The sequence below is a fragment of the Moschus berezovskii genome, chromosome 11 (assembly GCF_049115385.1).
Source record: "Moschus berezovskii isolate FMDL1 chromosome 11, NW_MosBer_1.0, whole genome shotgun sequence".
Taxonomy (NCBI): domain Eukaryota; kingdom Metazoa; phylum Chordata; class Mammalia; order Artiodactyla; family Moschidae; genus Moschus; species Moschus berezovskii.
The window spans coordinates 98,069,664-98,093,492 of NC_142470.1; the positions used below are offsets into that span (position 1 = coordinate 98,069,664).

At 39.6% G+C, this 23,829-nt stretch overlaps 1 pseudogene; it reads left to right on the forward strand.

The window, feature by feature from the left end:
* The first annotated feature begins 14,415 nt into the window (after positions 1 to 14,415).
* Positions 14,416 to 22,570, forward strand: LOC129540080 (formin-binding protein 1-like; annotated as a pseudogene).
* The last annotated feature ends 1,259 nt before the right edge of the window (positions 22,571 to 23,829 follow it).

Consider the following 23,829-nt stretch of genomic DNA (forward strand, 5'->3'; position numbering starts at 1 on the left):
GCAAATAGATGGGCAAACAATGGAAACAGTGATAGACTTTATTTTCTTGGGCTCCAAAATCACTGCAGACAGTGATTGCAGCTGAAATTAAGATGCTTACTCCTTGGAAGAAAAACTATGATGAACCTAGACAACATGTTAAAAAGCAGAGACGTCACTTGGCTGACAAAGGTCTGTATAGTCAAAGCTATGGAATTTCCAGTTCAGTTCAGTTCAGTCGCTCAGTCGTGTCCGACTCTCCACGACCCCATGAATCACAGCACGCCAGGCCTTCCTGTCCATCACCAACTCCCAGAATTCACTCAAACTCATGTCCATCAAGTCGGTGATGCTATCCAGCCATCTCATTCTCCGTCATCCCCTTCTCCTCCCGCCCCCAACCTTTCCCAGCATCAGAGTCTTTTCCAGTGAGTCAACTCGTCGCATGAGGTGGCCAAAGTATTGCAGTTTCAGCTTTAGCATCAGTCCTTCCAATGAACACCCGGGATTGATCTCCTTTAGAATGGACTGGTTGGATCTCCTTGTAGTCCAAGGGACTCTCAAGAGTCTTCTCCAGCACCACAGTTCAAAAGCATCAATTCTTCGGCGATCAGCTTTCTGTAGTCATGTACAAATGTGAGAGTTGGCCCATAAAGAAGGTTGAGTACTGAAGAATTGATGCTTTGGAATTGTGGTGTTGGAGAAGACTCTTGAGAGACCGTTAGGCAGCAAGGAGACCAAACTAGTCAATCCTAAAGGAAATCAACCCTGAATGTTCATTGGAAGGACTCTTGCTGAAGCGAAAACTCCAATACTTAGGCCACCTGATGGGAAGAGCCGACTCATTGGAAAAGACCTTCATGCTGGGAAAGATTGAAGGCTAAAGGAGAAGGAGGCAGCAGAGAATGAGATGGTTAGATAGCATCAATGACTCAATGGACATGAATTTGAGCAAACTCCAGGAGATAGTGGAGGGCAGAGGAGCCTGGCATGCTACATGGCATGTCCATGGGGTTGCAAAGAGTTGGACTAGACTTGGCAACTGAACTGAAACATAAAATTATATTGTAATCTTTTTTCACTTAACACATCTTCAAGTGTCAGTAATACAGAACTATAGTTGACCCTGAGCAACTCCAGGGTTAGGGGCACCAACCCTCCGCACAATCAAAGATCTTCAGATTATTTACTAATCCACCCTTGTATCTGCGGTTCCCCAGTATCTGAGGTTCCACATCTACCAACTCAGTAAACTTGGATCCTGCAGGACCGTAGTATTTACCATTGAAAAAAATCTGTATATAAGGGGACCTGTGCAGTTCAAACCCATGCTGTTCAAGAGTCTTCTTAAAGAGTTGCTTAGTAATAGCATGGTGTAGATTTACTCATCCACATATATCATTGAACTCTTAAGATTCAAACTGGTTTCAATTACGCATTGAACTAATCTAAATCTGCCTTCATCCAATTTCCACCAAATTTCTTTCTACTCGAAGAAGCATCTCAATTAATCTCTCAAAACCACATGATTTCATCGTTAATTCCCTGAACTTTCTTCTGACAAAGCTTCAGACCCTGTCCTACCCCCACCATACCCCTGTTGGCAACTAGAGCATCTTTCATTACAGTGAGTCCTCTGGAAATGGACACTGTTCCAGATGGGATCTGGCTGATCTAAACCAAGCACAGAGGCACCACAGAGTCCCACCATCTGGACACACCATTTTTATTAACACACACCGAAGTTTATTAGCTTTGTAAGCAGCTGAGTCATTCTGAGGGCTATGTGGCTCAGCAGAAGGAACATGGATCCCTCACTTCCCCACTGTGTGACGTGAGATGAGCTGTTTCATCTCCCTATGTAATTTTCTTGGTCTATAAAGTAGCTAATATCACCACATAAGATTGGTGTGAGCTTCGAAAAACAATACTACAGTAGAAGGACCAGGCATTTGAGACGTGGCTGGTATAGAAGCTGTCATTACTACTCTGCGCATGTACAAAGCTTTAAGTCACTAAAGAGTCCAAAACTTAGTTGTCGACCATGGAGTGACTTCTTGTGTGAATTACTGCCAAGACAGGCTCCCCAGCTCTAGCCTTTATGCAATTCATTTTGTGTTTTACACATGGCATTCAAAGCTGAACCGTCCTGGATGGACTGTTTAACCCATCCTCCCTGCCAGTGTTAAGTCTTAATTTTGTCAATATTGTCTAAGCCTACAAAGCTATGCAAGCTTGCTCAACAACCTTATCACAAGTTCTGCTGATGTTCTTGTAGACTTCTTAACCTAAAAGAGCTGTTAGTCATTTTATGTCTCCCAGTGTACTCTGAAAACAATAGGCACTCATCGTCCTATAAGAAGAAATGAATGAATACCCTTAGTGAGCGGGGGAGGGGCGGTCAGCTAAAATACATTCAACACATGGAATTCAGCGCACATTCTCATCAGAGACACAAGGACACCACAGAAGATATAAGAGGACCACACACAGGAGACACTAGAGCAGACATAATCAAAGCTCCATCAAAATCTAGATCCTCCCAATGCCATCCCGACTCCCACCTGCAGAAGCCTTGGCAGATACTACCTCTCCTCCTCTTCCAAGAAGCCCAAACCCAGGCCCAATCCCCCTTCCTTCCCCTTCAAACATCATCCTCTATTTTGTCTTTTTTCCTCACATGCATTGATTCCTACTCCTTGGGACTACTCTCCTCCCCCTGACCCGACATTTTCTCTGCCTTTGCATCCTTTGCTCTGCCTCTGGGACATGCCTCCTCAACTATCCTCTTTCTGCAGCCCCTCCCTCACCATGCTTTCAGGACCATCTCCTGACGCTGCTCTTCCTTCAAGTCACCACTTTTCTCCCCACTTCCTATCACCACCACGTTTCTGCAGGTATAGACAACCTCCTGGTTTCAACATCAACACTACTCACTCACTGTATGTCCCTCCAGAAAGAGCTGTCTTCCAGGCCCATGATTCTGTCTTCACTGATCTCTCAAAAGCCTCCACTCCTGGAATGCGTTAATACCACCGGTGACATCCCATTATCCCAGAAGCTTAAAGCCCCCCGCTCTTCTCATGGCCCCTCATGTCCTTTAAACATAGATGCTCCCCACTCCCCCGCCCAAGAGAACAGGTTCAAGCCTCGCTATGACTCGGCTTTCCCTCAGAGGCCTTGTTCAACCACCGGGCCTCAACTATGACCCTAATGCCAGAGTTGTATCTAGTAGCTCTGGATGGCTGTTTGGCAGGGCCGAAGTCTTAACACATCTGAAACTGACCTCTTGGTACTTCCCTGGTGAAGAGTCTACCTTCCAATGCAGGGGACACAGGTTCAATCCCTGGCAGGGGAGCTAAGAGCCTGCATGCCACAGTGCCACAGGGCAACTGAGCCTGTGTGTGGCCACTAAAGAAAGCGTGTGTGCCACAGCAAAGACCCAACGCAGCCAAATGTTTTTTTAGATTGCTAATAATAATAATAAAATTAGCCTCTCAAGCCTCTGTCATATTTTCCTCTGGCTGTTGATGGCCCCGTCATTCTACTGGTCACATCCTGACACCTGCCAAGGTTGGATTTTACCTTAGTGTCCTCAATCCTGCTTCCCCTTTCCATGATTAGTTGCCCAGGCTGCATACTCTCATAGACTAACATGTGGGCCTTGATCATTGTCGTAGACTCCCCACAGCCAGGAGAGGACCACAGCGGGGCCTTCTAAAGCCAGGGGCCCAGGCAGAGGCCTCTCACATTTTGGCCTAAAAAATGAGAACTTTCAGGAAGTTTAAGTGACTTTCACAAGACCATCAGCTAGGAAGTGGCAGAACCCAGACTCAAACCAGATGTCTGATACAAAAGCCTATGCCCTGTGCAAATATACCCTGGCTTCTTCTGTGCCTGAAGAAACATGTATCCAAGGGATACATATTGTTCTCGCTGTCAGGAATCTACCCGCAAGCTGAGCTTAAGGCGTGGCTGGCAGCCTGAGGGTCTACGAGCACAAGAGACATAGGACAAGATGACTCAGCAGGAAGACGAGCTTCTCAGAGCTTTTCAACAGGTATCACATGTGAAAGTCTGCACTCGAGCCCCGATTTTATCTTTGCACTCACCCCGCTGAAAACAATCTCCTTATCCAGATAATCTTCCTTCAACCAAAAGAGATGATACTATTTCCCAATAACACTCTTCAATGCTCTCCACTTGGCATAGCCCTCAGGGGAAGGTGCAGCACCCTAATGCTGTCAGAGGCCCTGCAGGACCTGGCCCCAGCTCACTCTTGGTCTGACAATCTCCTCAGTGGCCCCGCTCTCTCCAGCCAAGTGGCTTCTCACACATGAAGGTGATTTCAGGCTAATGGGAAGGCAAATAACACCACCATAAACTCCTTTCAAAATCCTTAAAATATTTACATAAACTATAAAACTACTCCAAAGAAACTATCAAAAAGATCAACAAGGTTTTACTCAAGAAAGTGAATACAGTCAAGTTATCTGAAACCAAAGATAAACTTTTACTGCACAGTCATATCTGACTCTTTGCGACCCTATGGACTATACAGTCCATGGAATTCTCTAGGCCAGAATACTGGATTGGATTGCCGTTTCCTTCTCCAGGGCATCTTTCCAACCCAGGGATTGAATCCAGGTCTCCCACATTGTGGGCGGATTCTTTACCAGCTGAGCCACCATGCAATTCTAAAGAATATCATTCAGTTCAGTTCAGTTCATTTGCTCAGTCGTGTCTGACTCTTTGCAACCCCATGGACTACAGCATGCCAGGCCTCCCTGTCTGTCACCAACTCCCGGAGTTTACCCAAACTCATGTCCACTGAATTGGTGCTGTCATCCAACTATCTCATCCTCTGTCATCCCCTTCTCCTCCCCACTTCAATTTTTCCCAACATCAGGGTCTTTTCAAATGAGTCAGTTCTTCGCATCAAGTGGCCAAAGTATTGGAGTTTCAGCTTCAACATCAGTCCTTCCAATGAACACCAGGACTGATCTCCTTTAGAGTGGACTGGCTGGATCTCCTTGCCATCCAAGGGACTCTCAAGAGTCTTCTCCAACACCACAGTTCAAAAGCATCAATTCTTCAATGCTCAGCTTTCTTTATAGTCCAACTCTCACATCCATACATGACTACTGGAAAAATCATAGCCTTGACTAGATGGACCTTTGTTGACAAAGCAATGTCTCAGCTTTTTATATGCTGTCTAGGTTGGTCATAACTTTCCTTCCAGGGAGCAAATATCTTTTAATTTCATGGCTGCAATCAGCATCTGCAGTGATTTTGGAGCCCAGAAAAATAAAGTCTGTCCCTGTTTCCACTCTTTCCCCATCAATTTGCCATGAAGTGATGGGACAAGATGCCATGATTTTAGTTTTCTGAACATTGAGCTTTAAGCCAACTTTTTCAATCTCCTCTTTCACTTTCATCAAGAGGCCCTTTTGTTCTTCACTTTCTGCCATAAGGGTGGTGTCATATGCATATCTGAGGTTATTGATATTTCTCCCATCAATCTTGATTCCAGCTTGTGCTTCTTCCAGCCCAGCGTTTCTCATGATGTACTCTGCATATAAGTTAAATAAGCAAGGGGACAATACACAGCCTTGACATACTCCTTTTCCTATTTGGAACCAGTCTGTTGTTCCATGTCCAGTTCTCACTGTTGCTTCCTGACCTGCATACAGATTTCTCAAGAGACAGGTCAGGTGGTCTGGTATCCCCATCTCTTTCAGAATTTTCCACAGTTTACTGTGAGCCACACAGTCAAAGGCTTTGGCATAGTCAATAAAGCAGAAATAGATGTTTTCCTGGAACTCTCTTGCTTTTTCCATGATCCAGTGGATGTTGGCAATTTGATCTCTGGTTCCTCTGCCTTTTCTGAAACCAGCTTGAACATCTGGAAGTTCACAGTTCACGTATTGCTGAAGTCTGGCTTGGAGAATTTTGATCATTACTTTACTAGCGTGTGAGATGAGTGCAATTGTGCAGTAGTTTGAGCATTCTTTGGCATTGCCTTTCTTTGGGATTGGAATGAAAACTGACCTTTTCCAGTCCTGTGGCCACTGCTGAGTTTTCCAAATTTGCTGGCATATTGAGTGCAGCACTTTCACAGCATCATCTTTCAGGACCTGAAATAGCTCAACTGGAATTCCATCACCTCCACTAGCTTTGCTCGTAGTGATGCTTCCCAAGGCCAACTTGACTTCACCTTCCAGGATGTCTGGCTCTAGGTAAGTGATGACACCATCATGATTATCTGTGTTGTGAAGATCTTTTTTGTCTGGTTCTTCTGTGAACTCTTACCACCTCTTTTTAATATCTTCCTCTTCTGTTAGATCCATACCATTTCTGTCCTTTATTGAGCCCATCTTTGCATGAAATGTTCCCTTGGTGTCTCTAATTTTCTTGAAGAGATCTCTAGTCTTTCCCATTCTATTGTTTTCCTTTATTTCTTTGCACTGATCATTGAGGAAAGCTTTCTTATCTCTCCTTGCTATTCTTTGGAATTCTGCATTCAAATGGGTATATCTTTCCTTTTCTCCTTTATTTTCACTTCTCTTCTTTTCACAGCTATTTGTAAGGCCTCCTCAGACAGTCATTTTGCTTTTTTGCATTTATTTTTCTTGGGGATGGTCTTGATCCCTGTCTCCTGTACAATGTCATGAACCTCCGTCCATAGTTCATCAGGCACTCTATCTATCAGATCTAGTCCCTTAAATCTATTTCCCACTTCCACTGTATAATCATGAGGGATTTGATTTAGGTCATACCTGAATGGTCTAGTGGTAAGGCAATAAATGAGGTGATATTATGGTATAAACAAGGAAAAATGAATTAACATTTTGTTTTTAAATTAATAAATTTTATTTATAGTGAGGTTTTGTTGTTCAGTTGTTGTGTCCAACTCTTTGCAACCTCATGGACTGCAGCACACCTGGCTTCTCTGTCCTTCACCAACTCCTGGAGTCTACTCAAACTCACATCCATTGAGTCAGTGATGCTATCCAAAACAGTCTCATCCTCTGTCACCCCTTCTCCTCCTGCCCTCAGTCTTTCCTAGCATCAGGGTCTTTTCCAATAAGTCAGCTGTTCACATCAGGTGGCCAAAGTATTGGAGCTTCAGCTTCAGCATCAGTCCTTCCAATGAATAATCAAAGTTGATTTACTCTAGGATTGACTAGTTTCATCTCCTTGCTGTTCAAGGGACTCTCAAGAGTCTTCTCCAGCACCACAATTCAGAAACATCAATTCTTCGGTACTCATCTGTCTTTATGGTCCAGCTCTCTCATCATACATGACTACTGGAAAAACCATAGCTTTCACTATACAGACCTATGTTGGCAAAATGATGTCTCTGCTTTTTAATATGCTGTTTAGCTTTTTCTTCCAAGGAGCAAGCATTTTTTTACTTCATGGCTGCAATCACCGTCCGCATTGATTTTGGAGCCCAAGGAAAAAAGGCTGTCACTGTTTCCATTCTCTCCCCATCTATTTGCCATGAAGTGATGGGACTGTATGCTATGATCTTAGTTTTTTGAATGTTGAGTTTCAAACCAACTTCTTCACTCTCCTCTTTCACCCTCATCAAGAGGTTCTTTAGTTCCTCTTCACTCTCTGCCATTAGAGTGGTGTCATCTGCATATCTGATGTTGTTGATATTTCTCCTGGCAATCTTGATTCCAGCCTGTGCTTCATCCAGCCTGGCATTTCACATGATTTACTCTGCATATAAGTTAAATAAGCAGGGTGACAATATTCAGCCTTGATGTACTTCTTTCCCAATTTGGAACCAGTCCGTTGTTCCATGTCTAGTTCTAACTGTTGCTCCTTAACCCACAAACAGGTTTCTCAGGAGATAGATAAGATTGTTTGGTATTCCCATCTCTTGAAGAATTTTTCAGTTTGTTGTGATCCACACAGGCAAAGGCTTTAGCATTTTAGAGAGGTTTTAGGTTTATAGAAAAACGGAGTACTAAGTAGAGAGTTCCCATATACTCCCCTCCTATTTTCCCTATTGTTAACAGTTTGCATTAGTCTGGTACATTTGCTATGACAGATGAGTCAATATTGATATAAAAGTATGAACCAAAGTCTGCAGTTTACATTAGGCATCACTCTTTGTCCCGTACACTCAAAGCGCTTTAACAAATGTGTGATGACACGTATGCACCATTACAGCTTCCTACAGAATAGCTTCACTGCCCTAAAAAGCCTCTCTGTGCCACCTGTTCATCCTTATTTCCCCTCCAACCCCTGCCAATCTCTTATCTTGTTTCACTGGTGTCTCCATAGTTCTGCCTTTTCCAGAACTCCGTATAGTTGGAATCCCACAATGTGCAGCCTTTTCAGGCTGGCTTCTTTCGCTCACAGTGTGCATCTGAGGTTCCTCATGTGTTTTTGTGGCTTGGTAGTTCATTTCTTTTTATTGCTGGAATTGACACATTTTGATTGCATGAACATGTATTTTGGAAAAGGGAGGGAAGAGAGTGGTTTCTGTGGGTGTGAACTGAAGTGTTTGGTATGGACAGAGCGCCAGGCCTGAGGAAGCTCAGGGCACCGAGGAGTAGAGCCAGGAGTGGGGCAGGGGCAGGCCAGCGAGAAGATGCGGCGTGAGGTTTGTGTGCTGATGGCGTGCTCCTGGTGGCTGGGGGAGCCCTAAGAAGCACTGCAGAGAGACTTCAAGTCAGAGGCAGCCTGGAGTCCCCAGGCGGGGTCTCTGTTTTCAGCGAGCACTTGGGGAGGTCTTTCACTAGAAGCCCACGTTGTTGGTCTAAGTTCTAACAATTATAGTTACTCTTTTTAACAATAAAGCACCTTCAGATTAGCACACTTTATTTTTTTTTGTAATTAATTTATTTTTTATTGGAGGCAAATTATTTTACAATATTATATTGGTTGGTTTTGCCATACATTGAAATGAATTTGCCCCAAGATTAGCACACTTTAAAATTACTTACACTTTAATAAACATTACACTCTGCAGGCAAATTAGTACCAAATCAGCCCATGACATGTATGCTCAGCAGCATGCTTTTATTATTTTTTTAAATTATTACTATTATTTGAGCTACAGTGGTTTTTCCCCTTGGCTTCTGTTTACTTAGCAGTTTAATTTTTTTTTCTTTATTATTTTATCTTTTCTATTGCTACTGAGCAATTTTTAAGACCTTTTTTTTACCGTAAAATGTACATCAAATCAAGTTAACAGTTTTAACTGTTTCCACATGTGTATTTCAGTGGCATTATTATTACAGTACCCTCATATTGTAGTTCAATCTCCACCATCCATCCCCAGAACTTTTTCATCATCCCAAACAAAAACTCCATGCCCACAAAACAATAACTCCTCATCTGCCTCCCTCCTACCTCCTAGCAACCACCTTTCTACTTTCTCCCTCTATGAATGTGACTACTTAGGTTCCTCTTACCGGTGGAATTATACAATAGTTGTCCTTCTGTTTCTGGCCTAATTCACTTTGTATTAATGTCTTAGAGATACATCCATGGAATAGAAAGTGTCAAAATTTCACTCCTTTTTAAGGCCAAATAATATTCTGTGTTATGTAGAGTCACACATGACTTACCGCCTGAGCAACGACAAATATGCACACTACGTTTCATTAACCGCATACTTTCGTGAATTCTGCATCTTTGGCTCTGGCTTTGAGCTCCTTCATGCTGCTAACTACCCTTTCCCACCATACACCTCTTTAAACTGTACATTTGAAATAAAATCCTCATAATAAAATGTAAGGATGAAGAAATAGACATATTTCAATCCTGTCATTCTGTGTGGCCACTTGGAAATGCCTTGTATGTTAGAACTTTTCAGTTGAAGACAAATTAAACCCACTAGAATCAGTCCTGAAAAAAAAAGATAAAGATGTAATTGCAGTTTCTGGAATTCATTGTGAAAAGACACTTTCATGAATCTCTGCCAGACTTAGTCATTTGTTTGTTCTCTTCCTATTGGAATTCTTCTTTTTCCATAAGTTATGACTAAAGATTGACATATCTGTCTGTACTGTCAACTGAAAGTGAATATGCAATGAAAATATTTTTGACAAATTTCCAGAAATTAAAGACATAAAAAATAAATTGTAATGTTATTTTTTATTACCATGATAAACCAACATGTAGGTATAAATTTGCCCTCTTTCTAAAAGGCATATATTACTATAATTTAAAAGTATTAATCCATTTTTTCTCTTTTGTGCTGTAATTTTACTTTTTTTTTTTTTACATTTTCTTCCAAATATAAAATACTTCTAAGTTTTATATGTACAAATGTATGTATATGTAGCGGATTAAATAATGTACACTTATTACTACAAAAGTAATATGCCACAATGACTAATGGTTGTGAAAGCTATGAATTACACAAAGTCAATTGTTGATAATTTACAAAAAACTTTAAATTTAATGACAGTTAATACAAAGATTGAAAGACAGTGTTAGTTGGGTAACCTTAGAAAGAACTTACATTCTTTCTGAGCTGAAAGAATATTCTTAGTAAGCTTCGATCCAAACCTAATAAGGAATATAATGAGAAAGAAACTGTCGAAAAAAATTAACTATTCATTTTATTTTACTAATCTGACTTAAAACAGTGGTCTTTATAAAAAAAATACTTTAAATAAAAAATTTATACTCTCATGATTTTAAAATAACGTGGGATTTCCCTGGTGGTTCAGTGGTTAAGAATCCACCTGTGAGTGCAGGTTTGATCCCTGGTCCAGGAAAATTCCACATGTCACAGGGCAACTAAGCCCATGCATCCCAACTACTGAGCCCATGTGCTATACTTACTGAAGCCTGTGTTCCAGAGCCTGTGCTCTGTAACAAGAGAAGCCATGCAATAAGAAGCCCATGCATCGCAACTAGAGAGTAGCCCCTCTACCTGCCACAACTAGAGAAAGCCTACACGAAGTAACAAAGACCCACCATAAATAAAAATAAATAAATGAAATAATGTGAAGCACAGAAATGAGATTAAATCTTAATTCTAATCTTTATAGAATTGTTTTGGACTAACATTCGTAACTTTGGACATGCTAATATTTAAGAACTAAATTAATTTTATTTAGTTACATTTAGGTCATGAGGCTTTCAAGAGAAAATACTATTTGGGAATTCTGTACATTACATTTGGATGAATTAAAACATCATCAATATACATTTCTACCTCAAAACATTACGAGGAGAAAAAAACTCCAAGATTTTGTAACATTATCCATGTTCAGTGAGCTTCAATTCAAACATAATAAAGAATATGATAAAAAGAGAAACTGTTGGAAAAAGTTCTCATTTGTTTTACTAAACTGACTTCTATACAATGGCCTTTATAAAAATGCTTTAAATTGTTGTTTGTTGTTCAGTTGCTAAGTCATGTCTGCCGCTTTGTGACCCCATGAACTTCAGCATGCCAGGCTTACCGTTCTTTCACAATCTCCTGGAGTTTGCTCAAACTCATGTCCGTTAAGTCAGCCATCCAACCATCTCATCCTCTGTTACTCCCTTCTCCTGCCCTCAATCTTTCCCAGCATCAGGATATTTTCCAAATGAATTAGCTCTTTGCATCAGGTGTCCAAAGTATTGGAGCTTCAGCATCAATGCTTCCAATGAATATTCAGGATTGATTTCCTTTAGTGTTGACTGATTTGATCTCCTTGCAGTCCAAGGGACTCTCAAGGGTCTTCTCTAGCACCACAACTTGAAAACATCAATTCTTCGGTACTCAGCCTTCTTTATGGTCCAGCTCTCACATCCATACATGACTACTAGAAAAACCACAGCTTTGACTGTATAGAACTTTATCAGCAAAGTGATGTCTCTGCTTTTTAATATGCTATCTAGATTTGTCATAGCTTTTCTTCCAAGCCTTTTAATTTCATGGCTGCAGTCACCATCCATAGTGATTTTGGAGCCTAAGAAAATTAAGTCTGTTACTGTTTCTATTCTTTCCCCATCTATTTGCTATGAAGTGATGGAACTGGATGCTATGGTCTTAGTTGATTTTTTTTTTTTAATGTGTCGAGCCAGCTTTTTCACTCTCCTCTTTCACCCTCATCAAGAGGCTCTTTAGTTCCTTTTTGCTCTCTGCCATTTAGAGTGGTATCATCTACATATCTGAGGTTGTTGATATTTCCTCAGCAGTCTTGATTCCAGCCCAGCATTTTGCATGATGTACTCTGCATATAAATTAAATAAACACGGTGACAATTTATAGCCTTGACGTACTCCTTTCCCAATTTGGAACCAGTCTGTTGTTCCATGTCTATTTCTAACTGTTGCTTCTTGATTTGAATAGAGGTTTCTCAGGAGACAGGTAAGGTGGTCTGGTATTCCCATCTCTAAGAACTTTCCACAGTTTGTTGTGATCAACACAGTGTAATCAATGAAGCAGAAGTAAACGTCTTTTTGGAATTCCCTGGATCATCCCTATGATCCAGCAGATGTTGGCAATTTGATCTTTAGTTCCTCTAAATCCTTTTACTAAATCCAACTTGTATATCTGGAAGTTCTTGGTTCACATACAGCTGAAGCCTAGCTTGAAGGATTTTGAGTATAACCTTGTTAAGCATATAAAATGAGTACACTTTTTCCGTAGTTTGAACATTCTTTGGCATTACTCTTCTTTGGGATTGGAATGAAAACTGACCTTTTCCAGTTCTGTGGCCACTGCTGAATTTTCCAAACTTGCTGGAATATTAAATGCAGTACTTTAACAGCATCATCTCTTAGGATTTGAAATAGCTCAGCTGGAATTCCATCACCTCTACTAACTTAATTCATAGTAATGCATCCTAAGGCATGCTTCACTTCACACTCCAGGATATCTGGCTCTAGGTGAGTGACCATACCATGGTGATTATCTGGGTCAGTAAGATCTTCTTTGTATAGTTCTTCTGTGTATTCTTGCCACCTCTTCTTAAAATCTTCTGCTTCTGTTAGGTCCTTGCCATTTCTGTCATATATATATATATATATATATATACATATATTTACCTATACATATTTTTTAATGAGCCATTTGAGAATTCATTGCAAACATCAGGACACTTTCCTCTAAGTCCTTCTGCCTTTGTAATGACATAATGACGTAATAATGCCTTCATAATGACATAATTATTGCCCTCAGAAAATTTAACATCACTATAATATTATCTAATAAAAACATCATATATTAGGTCATACCCAGTGGTCGTCATAATGTCCCTGGTAACTGTGACTCCCCCTAAACCAGGAGCCAACCCAGAATCACAGTGCGTTTAGCTGTAATGTTTCTTTCATCTCCTTTATTGCCGCCACTGTTGCCCTATCCCTTTTTTCTCTTGTGATATTGTTATCTTTTAAGAGTTCAAGTCAATTGCTTTGCAGAATGCCCTTCGATTTTGGTTTGCATTTCTTCATTATTAGATCCAAGCCAAGTCCATTTGACAGGAATCCTGCCCAGACAGTGTGTCTTTTCCAATGCCTCACAGGGGGAGGTACTCTTGTCCTATTAATGGTAATGTGAGACTTGTCATTGAGCTCAGGCAGTGTCCAGCAGAATTCTCCACTGCAGAGGTGCCTGAAAACTTTCCCCTTTGTAATACATCAGTAATTTGTAAGGAGATGCTTTGAAACTGTATCAGTAACCTGTTCCCCAGCAATCTTGCACCCTGTGGTAGGGTTTTGTTTGTGGGGAAGGAAAATGCAGTGTTTATTTCAGGGTACCCACACAATGGTTTTGTTTCCCATTGATTCTTGTGTGAATCAATCATTAACCCTAGTTGTTACAAAAATGGTAATTTTTCAGTGGTATAATTCCTACATTTATTGACTGGCATTCTTTTATTTTAAAAAACACATTTTTCCTTCTCCTTTTATATTGTTAATATTATTAGTACTGAGAACTCATAGATTATTTATAATTGTATATTTTTAAATTATTCATTTTTGATACAGAAGTTGTCTCAAGTTTAACCAATGGCAGCCTCTCCAGCTCATGCCTGTGACCTTTGACATGTCCTCATGTTTTTCTTGTTTTCTGTCGCACGACATATTCCAGGCTTACCTCACACTTTCCCTGTCCCAGCCCTGGAATCGACCATTTCTCCAAAAAGCCCTGGCTCTTTTTAAATGGGTAATATTTAGGAATGAAAATCTGGGAGATATTCATGTCCAGTGCTGCTGGAGTGTTATTTCCCAGTGGACAGATTTAGAAGATACATGAACACATTTAAAAAAAAAAATCATGGCATTCAAATGGATAACCCTAGTTTCACTCTAACACCACAAAAGTTTTCCTCTCATTTCTGTGTTCTCCATCTGTAAAGCTCCTTCATCAGCCAAAGGTCACCAGAAGCCCATCTGTAGTTGAACAAAGTTACGTTTATTGACCTGTTGCGGCAAGGGAAACCGCTCAACTTGGGGAGCCACGGAATGTCCCAGGGGGAGTGTGTCAGGAAGAACTTAGCAGGATTCGGGCTTGTGTTGGATTATTATGGAGAAAGGTTTGAGGGAGTGGGCTTTGCTCTGAATATGGCTGGTAAGGAGGCAAAACTAATTCTATGGGCAGGTATCTTAATTCTTATCTAGAAAGAGAGAAGCATGGGAACAAGGCTACCAATCACAGTGTTGGGCCATTTTGTGGTTTAAACAATACTCAAGGACTTCCTTGGTGGTCCAGTAGATAGAAGTCCACCTGCTGATCCTGGGAACACAGGTTCCATCCCTGGTCCAGGAGGATTCCACATGCCGCCAAGTGACCAGGCCTTTGTGCCACAACTACTGAGCCTGCGTGGTACAACTACTGAAGCCCATGGGCCTAGACCCATGCTCTGCAACAAAAGGAGCCACCGCAGTGAGAAGCCCCTGCGTTAGAACTAGAGAGTAGCCTCCACTCGCTGCAACTAGAGAAAGCCTGCATGCAGCAACAAGACCCAGCACAAACAAAAATATAAATAGATAAATAATTTTCTAAAAAAACAACTAGAACAAAAAACAATATTCACTTTTTTTTTTTGGTCTGTGTTTGGACATGATTATAGGGTAAAGTGAAAGTGAAAGTGTAGCTGCTTAGCTGTGTATGACCCTGCAACCTCAGGGACTGTAGCCCACCAGGCTCCTCTGTCCAGGGAGTTCTTCAGGCAAGAATATTGGAGTGGGTTGCCTTGCCCACCTCCAGGGGATCTTCCCAACCCAGGGGGATCAAACCTGGGTCTGCTGCATTTCAGGCAGATCCTTTACCATCTGAGCCACAGGGAAGTGGTGGACATGATTATAAGGTAACCCTGCTTTTTTTGGATCTATCACCAAATGAGTGACCTTCTCTGATGTTGCTGTTCTGTGAAATTGTTTACTTTTAATTTAAATTGTTTACTTCATAAGTTTTAATTATAATAATTTAATAATATAAGTGTTTTAATAAACTCCACAGCTTAGCTCCCAGCTCCAGGGGCTAATTCTCTCTTGGTATCTTCCTTTTTCCACAGTGAAAACATTCACTCCCAACAATATCAATATAGTTAGGTCATTTGTTCAATCCTACAATACACACAATATGATTTCAGAATTGTTACACTCATACCACTGTCAACAACAAAAATATCAAGTAAAATTCAAAATTTCTTTGTAGATTTTTTAAACTCTCAGAATATGTCCAATTAAGAGAACTGTGTTTATTGCTCTATTTAAAATGGATAACCAACAAGGGCCCCCTGTATAGCACAGGGAGCTCTGCTCAGTGTTCTGTGGCAGCCTGGATGGGAGGGGCGCTTGGGGGAGAACGGATACATGCACATGTATGGCTGAGCCCCTTCGCTGTACACCTGAAATCATCACAACGTCGTTAATCAGCTATATCCCAATACAAAATAAAAAGGTTTTTTTTTTTTTAAAAAAAAAGAGGGCTGTGTTCAGAGTTCTTGAACTAATCATTATTTTTTCTACTGTATGAGTTTTTTACCAATTTGACTTGCAGCTAAGTTCATTTTAGAATGTTAAGTATTTCCCCCATCCTCACTGATTTACTCTTGTTTTTTGAATATGGAAAATAATAACACAGTTAAAAAGTCAAAACTATATGAAAAAGATGTATTCAGGAAACTCTCCTTCTTTCCTGTCTTCCTCCCCTGCATTCCCACCCAGCCCCTCTAGGTAAGCCAATCTCATTAAATTTCTGGTCTATCTTTCCAATCTTTCCTTTTGCAAAAATAAGCAGACACAACATATTTTTTAAAATTAATTTATTTGTTTTAATTGGAGGCTAATTACTTTACGATTTTGTGGTGGATTTTGCCATACTCTGACATGAATCAGCCACTGGTGCACATGTGTCCCCCATTCCGAACCCCACTCCCACCTCCCTCCGCATCCCATCCCTCAGGGTTGTCCCAGTGCACCGGCTTTGGGTGCCCTGTTTCATGCATCAGACTTGGACTGGCGATCTGTTTCACATATGGTAATATACATGTTTCAATGCTCTTCTCTCAAATCATCCCACCCTCGCCTTCTCCCACAGAGTCCAAAAGTCTGTTCTTTATATCTGTGTCTCTTTTGCTGTATTACATATAAGGTCATCGTTACCATCTTTCTAAATTCCATATATGTGCATTAATATACTGTATTGGCGTTTTTCTTTCTGATTTACTTCGCTGTGTATAATAGGCTCCAGTTTGATCCACCTCATCAGAACTGATTCAAATGTGTTCTTTTTAATAGCTGAGTAATACTCCATTGTGTAAATGTACAACTTTCTTATCCATTCATCTGCCAATGGACATCTAGGTTGCTTCCATGTCCTGGCTATTGTAAACAGTGCTGCGATGAACATTGGGGCACATGTGTCTCTTTCAATTCTGGTTTCCTCAGTGTGTATGCCCAGCAGTGGGATTGCTGGGTTGTATATAGACTTTTATTTCCCTTACTTACACAAAAGTCAGCATATAAAGTATACTTTCAAACTTTTTTTAAAAAGAAGGTTTATTGAAGTATGATATAGTCACTACTTTTTACGTGTATAGTTTGATTTATACTGATGTATCAAACTAGGTAGCCAGCACCAAAGGCAAGATACAGAACATGTCCATCACCCCAATAAGTTCCCTATCCCTTTGCAGTCAATCTTCTTCCACTCCGACCCTCTGGCAAGCACTGATTTAATTCCTCTCTCTCTTATTTTACCTTTTCTAGAATATCATGGGCTTCCCTGATAGCTTAGTTGGTAAGACTCTGCCTGCAATGCAGGAGACCTGGGTTCAATCCCTGGGTTGGGAAGATCCCCTGGAGAAGGGAAAGATTCCAGATCCAGTATTCTGGATTGGAGAATTCCATGGACTGTATAGTCCAAGGGGTCGCAAAGAGTTGGACACTATTGAGCGACTTAAAAAAAAAAAGAATATCATACAAATGGGATCAGATGGTATTTTAGCACTTTGTATCATCTGGCCTCTTTCACATAGCATAATGAGTGTGAGATTCATAATTGTTAAAAATACTAGTTGTTCCTTCCTTTCTATTACTGTGTACTATTCCGCTGTGTGGCCAGAGTAATTTATTTATCCTTCTACCAGTTCATGGACTTGCTTCCAGTTGATTGCACTTTTATATCCTAACAGCATCAACTGGAAGTAATTTCTTATCACTTTATAGAGTTCTTTCCTATTCTCTTGCCTCCACTTTCGTATAGATTATAAAAGTAACAGCTTTATTGAGATATAATTCATAAAACATAAGGTTCACCATTTTAAAGTGTACACTTCAGTGGATTTTAGTTTATGCACAAAGTTGTGTGTGGATCAACACTATATAATTCCAGATATTTTCATCACCACAAAAAGAAACTCCATACCCATTAGTAGTCACATCTTATCCCTAATCCTGTCTTCTTTCTTCTTCTAAGAATTTGTCTATTTAGGATTTTTCATGTAAATAGAATACTATGTGGTCTTTTTTTTCTGGCTTCTTTCGCTTGGCATAATGATTTCAACATTAATGAACACTTTTTGCATGTATCAGTACTTTATTCCTTTTAAATATAGCACATTTTGTTTATCCATTCATCAGTTGATGGACATTTGTATTGTTTGTACTTTTTGACTACTAGAAACAAAGCTATGAACATTCATATAGAAGATTTTGTGTTGGCATGCTTTTACTTCTCTCAGGTAGATATCTAGAATTGCTGGGTCATATGGTAACTCTGTTAAACTATTTGAGAAACTATCAGACTGTTTTCCAAAGCAGTCTGAACTACCTGAACTATCAGGCCAGAATCCTGGAGTGGGTAGCCTTTCCCTTCTCCAGGGGATCTTCCCAACCCAGCGATTGAACCCAGGTCTTCCACGTTGCGGGTGGATTCTTTCCCAGCTGAGCCACAAAGGAAGCCACAGGGAAAGAGATTGTGTAGCATCTATATAGATCAATCTGGAGAGTGCTGCCATCTTTACAATATTCCAACTCACGAACAGGTGGTGTCTATCCATTTATTGTAGATCTTCAATTTCTTTCAGTAATGTTTTACAGTTTTCAGTGTACAAATCCTATACTTAAGTAAATTTATTCCTGAGTATTTTATTCTTTTTATGCTATTGTATGTGGAATTGTTCTAATTTTATTTTCAGATTATTCATTATTAGTGTATAGAAATACAACTGATATATTGATATATATATATCAATATATCCTACAACCTTGCTGAACTCATTTACTGGTTCTAATATAGTTCTTTGTGAGTCCCTCAGGATTTTTAAAACAAGTTTAATTTTATTAATTTATATACTTGCTTAACAAAAGGATTTAGCTTTTTTTAAAAAAATTTTAAGTCCCTGTAACAATTTTCATAATGTTAGGATTATCTGTTGTTTGAGGAATTTGATAGAATTCCCCTCTATATGGTATATATTGCAAGTAAATTGCAAGTGAAGTCATTCAGTCATGTCCGACTCTGCGATCCCATGGACTGTAGCCTACCAGGCTCCTCTGTCCATGGGATTTTCCAGGCAAGAATACTGGAGTGGGTTGCCATTTCCTTCTCCAAGAGATCTCCCCGACCCAGAAATTGAGCCCAGGTCTCCTGCATTGTAGGCAGATGCTTTACTGTCTGGGTCACCAGGGAAGTCTGATATATGGTATATATAGCTGTATTTATTTGATAAACTTCTCTATTATTTTATGGAGACTGGTCTGTTTTCTCCCTCCACAAGGGTCAATTTTGGGAAATTTTTTTTCTTGGAAATTACTTATCTGTGGTTTGAAATTTATTTACATAAAGTTGTACAAAATAGTCTCAATTATTTTTTAGTTTCCTCTGTTCCTATGGTTATTTCCCCTATGCGCATTCTTATTTTTTGTGCTTCCTTCCTTTTTTCCTTAATTAGTTTAGCTATTGATTTGTTGATCTTGTTAATTTTTCCCAAAAGAACCAGCATTTTGATTTATTATTTCCACTATCTTTTCTTTCCTACCTCACTAATTATGCTTTTATGCTTATTATTTACTTCCTTGTTCTTTCTTTGATTAGTCCTTTTCTGGCTTCTTGTGGAGCTAAAATTTTAAATAAACAAAAGACAACTCACAGTTTGTCAACTATTTTTTAGCAAAAAGCAAAGGGTTTTAAAAACTTCAATTCCCCAATGTTACATCGTAATATGCCAATTACAAATAGTACTTCAAATAGCAAATACTACAGTTTGTCCCAAACTTTAAAAACTATTCATGAACTCAACACTGAACTATTGATGGCTATGAGAATTGTTTCCTAGCCTTTTTGAAAATTTCAACCCATTTATGTTTAAGGTAATTATTGATAAGTACGATCCCGTAGCCATTTTCTTTATTGCTTTGGGTTCAAGTTTATTGGTCTTCATTTCCATCTTAAAACGCCTAAAAATGCCTAACAGGTTTTTAGATTTGTGAATTTTAGTTGAAATGTATTTTACAATGTTACTAAACCTGCAGAAATATTGAAATATTTCAGAGAACTTATTCACTGTACATTTAATTTATTTTATTTATAAAAGTTATGAACTGTAGAAAGTTTTACTTGTTGGGTCAAATGCTTGTTGCTTCAAATGCTTGTTGCATTTGAAGTGCTAGTTACAAGAAAATCAAATACCTTCAATGTATAAATGCTATTAAGTTTTTAAAGGACTCTGGAGTATAAGTAAGTTTGTTTAAAGAAATTTAGTCTGTTCAACTTGAAAAAAATAAATAAATAAAATTGGAAAAAAAATAAATAAAAAAAATAAATAAAGTAATTTACAAAAAAATAAATAAATAAATAAATGAAAACTTCAATTCCCCTTCCCGACCCCTACACCTGGACTGGGGCACTGAACTTGGGGATCCGTTTGACTTAGGAAAACATATGCAGTGAGGAATTGGTGTTCTTAAGAAATACATCACATTTGTCAGACAGAGATTGAACTCAGCTATACAAAGCAAGTCAGGAATCTTCTGAAGAAATAGCAACCTAAAAAAAAAAAAAACCTAGAAGGAGGACGAAGAATACAAGCATGTTCTCATGTAAAGTGTCCTTTCTCATCCCATGAGCAAAATGAGTGGCCACGCTGGACAGCATGAACTTACCTTGGAGAACCTGACCTCGCAGGTCACTGTGGAGTTAGCCTGCTGTGTTGAAGACCAGAGAAGAGTGGAAATCGCACTTTTCATGGTGCACATAAGGCAGAGCCACCATTAGACACTTGCTGAAAGCAACGTAAATTAAGTAAAAGCTGGTATGTGTGAGATTCCCAAAGATGGAAAGAACACAGCAGTGTTTTTGGGAAAAAAAAATCATACCATTATTTGTATTTTAAAAAGTAGGTGTTGAAAAGGCACACCAACAAACAAAAAAAGGCACACCAACAACTCCTCAATAACAGAGGACAGCAGAGCAGATTATTCACCAAGTCTTCAAGAAATTCAACCAGGGAATATATATATACTTATGGCTGATTCATTGTTGTTATATGGCAGAAACTAACACAACATTGTAAACAATTATCCTCCAATTAAAAATAAATTTAAAAAATAACCCCTAGTTCACACACACAAAAACCCCAAATTGAAATAAAGACCAGTTTCATGGGACTTCCCTGGTGGTCCAGTGGCTAAGACTCCAAGGTCCCAATGCAGGGTGCCTGGGTTCAATCCTTGGTAAAGGAATTAAATCCCACATACTGCAACTACAGACCTGGTGCAGCCAAATAAATAAATATTTTAAAAAAGACCAGTTTCAGATAATAAAAAAGGAATTTGACCAGGACTTGTATGAATATTACCATACTCATATATCCATATACCAAGCCTCTTATATCCATATTCACATATCTTTCAGAAAATACAAGAAATGGAGGAAAGAAGGATAGTGAGAACCAGAAAATTAATGAAGACATGCAGAGATTTATCAACAGACAATAGCAGTCTATGTGAAATGCATAGTTAAGACAGCTGAATCTATGATCAAATAAATGGCACAGTTGATAATAGAAGCTGTCAAGTCAGAGACTGAGCCTCCTAGAGACATCTAAGGATAACACTCAGCCAATGACATGTACTGTATCTGATAATAGTCTTTCAAATTGCAGAGAAGGCAAATCAGAAGTCAAATCTGATAGCAAATCCAAAGAAAAGTTAGGGCTATTCATGAGACTTCCTTGGTGGTCCAGTTGTTAAGAGTCCACCTTCCCATGCAGGGTATGTGGGTTCATCCCTGGCTGGAGAACAAAGATCCCACATGCCCCACAGAAACTAAGCCTGCACTGGGCAGCTACTGAGCCCATACGCTGCAGCAAAGACCCAACACAGCTGATAAAATAATAAGTATTAAAATTAAATTAAATAAATCTCTCATACAGTAAAAGGAACTCATTGCTCCAATGAGTTCATGATCTTCAAACCTCAAATTCACGTCTTTAAAAACCTAAAGTGTGGTACAGTGGGGGGTTGGGGGGAATGCAACATAAGAGAGTTCCAGCAATCTTTCCCTTCAACAAAGATGAAAAAAGCTATATAAAGTCAGTGAATTGAATAAAGAAATCCAAATGGAGATGGGTCAAAGAGATGGCCTAACAAAAACGAACAGTGACTGTCTAAAGAATCCTCAAATGGGAGACCCAACCAGCTTGGCGCACAAATTAAATATATGCATATATGTATATGAAACACATTCTCTCTATATATATATAGTGTGTGTGTATATATATGTATATGAAGCATATACATAGGGAAACTGTGACTAGAGGCCCAGAAACTTGAAGCGTGGTTGACTGAGGTTGAACGCAAGCTCCCAGCACCAAGTGAACAGGCCTGACAACAGAGTGGAATGCACATAAATCGCAGTTCCAAATAACTGCACAGGACTGGAGGCACGCAGACGCCAGTTACACACAGAAGCAAAGTCAGGAGAGCGAGGGCCAGGTTTGGCCATGGACCAGGTTTGGCCATGAATTTTGATAGGAATCTTTTCTCCCTACAGGGACTTGTAAAACTCTACATATTAGAAGCTCAGAATGAAGGAATTCTTTCAGTAATTGAAGCAGAAACATTGTATGTTATAGAGGAAATGAAAGTGATTCTGCATTTGAAGAAATGAATATGAAAAGGATTATTTTCCTACTTTGTCAAAGTCTATTTGGATAAAAATAGCAAGGTGCTAAGATGTATGCAGGCAAACCTCAGGGATATCTCAAGTTTGGTTCTGCTGCTGCTGCTGCTAAGTCACTTCAATAGTGTCCGACTCTGTGCGACCCCATAGATGGAAGCCCACCAGGCTCCCCCATCCCTGGGATTCTCCAGGCAAGAACACTGGAGTGGGTTGCCATTTCCTTCTCCAAGTTTGGTTCTAGACCACTGCAATAAAGTGAATATGATAATACAGTCACATGATTTTGTTTTTGGTTTCCTGGTGCATATGAAAGTTATGTTTATGCTCTATTGAAGTTTAGTAAGTGTGCAATATCATTATGTCTGAAAGAGCAACATACATATCTTAATTTTTAAAAATACTTTATTGCTAAAAAATACTAACCATCATCTGAGCCTTCAGCAAGTTAAGTCTTTTTGCTGGTGGAGGATCTTGCCCCAGTGTTGATGGCTACTGACTGATTGGGGTGGTAGTTTCTGAGAGGGGGATGGCTATGGAAATTTCTTAAAATAAGACAGCAATGAAATTTGCCACATCAGTTGACTCTTCCTTTCATGGGCAATTTCTCTGTAGTATGCAATGCTGTTTGATGGCATTTTACCCACAGTTGAACATCTTTCAAAATTGGAGTCAATTCTCGTTTTCAAAGCAGCCTTTGCCTTATCAATCAACTATGTCTATGTAATATTCTAGATTCTTTGCTGTCATTTCAACAGTCTTTACAGTATCTTCACCAGGAGCAGATTCCATCTCGGGAAACCCCTTTCTTTGCAAGTTTGCAAATATTTCAAGTTTGGTTCCAGACTACTGCAATAAAGTGAATATGACAATAAAGTCACAAGGCTTTTTTTGGCTTTCCAGTGCATATAAAAGTTATGTTTATGCTATACTGTAGCCTAGTAAGTGTGCAATAGCTTTATGTCTGAAAGAACAACATACCTACATCAATAAGAAGCAATCCTTAATCTGTGAAAAGTTTTATCATGAGAATATAGCAACTCAGGCACATCTTCAGGCTCCACTTCTAATTCCAGTCTTCTTGCTATTTCTACCACATCTGCAGTTACTTCCTCCAGGAACGTCTTGAACCCCTCAAAGCTATCTGTGAGGATTGGAATCAACTGCTTCCAAACTCCTATTAATGTTGATGTTTTGACCTCTTCCCATGAATCATGAATGTTCTTAATGGCATCTAGAATGGCGAAGCG